Genomic DNA, 1,410 nt, shown 5'->3' with positions numbered 1-1,410 from the left:
TTGTGCAGTTCCTCAAGGCACAAGCAAACTACATGAAGAAGTTGCCCAAATAATTATAGTTTCTATCCCTGTTATGACGCTGTCTGTGGCCAAACATGCACCTATAGCCTCATGGGCTTCTCTTCCTTGGTTGGCCAAAGAAGAGAAGAGTGGGGCCTGGTTTACTGATCATTCTGAATGTTCTGCAGGCACCACCCAGCTGCAGCATCACAGCCCATTTCTGGGATAACCCTGAAAGACAGCGGCAAAGGAATATCTCCACAGTGGGGAGAAATTTGGGCAGTACACATGGACATGTGTTTTGTTTGAAAGGAAAATATGTACAGATGTGCAACTGCTTACTGATTCATGGGCTGTAGCCAATGGTTTGGCTAGATGATCAGGGACTTTGAGAGGAAAGTTGGTGAGAAAGAAGTCTGGGGAAGAAGTATGTGGCTAGATCTCTCCAAATGGGTGAAGGCTGTGAAGGCACATGTATCCCATGTAAATGTTCATCAGAAGGAGACTTTAGCTGAGGAGTTCAGTAATCAAGGAGATGGGATGACCCATTCTGTGGACAGTCAGCCTCTTTCCCCAGGCATTCCTGTCATTGCCCAATGGGCCCACGAACAAAGTGGCTCTGGTGTGCAGAGACAGGATATAAACACAGAGACATTTATTGGTCAACAAAAAAGTCTGCCATCCACCTAGGCTGACCTGGCTACAGCTGATACTGAGTGCCAGATCTGCCAAAAGTAGAGACCAATGTTGAGCCCTGGATATGGGGATATGGATATGAGGATATACATATGGGGATATGGATATGGTGGCATCATTTATCATTGACCTTTTAGTGACCTGGCAGTAGGTCGACAACATTGGACTATTTTTTCATGGAAAGGACAGTGCTTTGTCCTTACTGGAGTAGACATTTATTCTTGTTTCACATTTGTCATGTAATAATTTCACAAAAATCACCATATGTGGACTTACAAAATACCCTATGCACCATCATGATGATGTCATACAGTATTGCTTCTAAAACAAAACAAAAAACAAAATACCCACCTCACTTAAGAGTCAGAGGATGCAACAATTGGTCAAGACATTGAACTCTACTAGTCTTGTGTTTCCCACCATCTTGTAACTGTTGGCAGATGGAAAGATAGAATGGACTTTAGCTGACACCATTACAGAGACACTTAGGTGGCATCAGCTTCAAGTGACAGTGCAGGATTATATGGGGTCCATATAAGCAGGAGTATGCGGGACAGGAGGCAGTATCTGCTTTAAATCAGCTTCCAATATGTGGTAAAATTTTATCTTCTCCCATAGTGAAGATTCATGGGTCCAGGAATCAAGGTGTGCAAAAGGGAACAATTCTACTCACTGGTACAGCCCTAGTGATCCAGTAGGAAAAACAATTTCCTC

At 43.5% G+C, this 1,410-nt stretch overlaps 1 pseudogene; it reads left to right on the top strand.

Annotated features, from left to right (window-relative positions):
* The first annotated feature begins 4 nt into the window (after positions 1 to 4).
* Positions 5 to 1,091, top strand: LOC113455896 (annotated as a pseudogene).
* Positions 1,092 to 1,410: the final 319 nt, after the last annotated feature.

Source organism: Microtus ochrogaster, unplaced genomic scaffold, assembly GCF_000317375.1.
Source record: "Microtus ochrogaster isolate Prairie Vole_2 unplaced genomic scaffold, MicOch1.0 UNK1004, whole genome shotgun sequence".
In the NCBI taxonomy this organism is placed as follows: domain Eukaryota; kingdom Metazoa; phylum Chordata; class Mammalia; order Rodentia; family Cricetidae; genus Microtus; species Microtus ochrogaster.
This window is presented reverse-complemented; position numbering and strand designations above follow the sequence as displayed.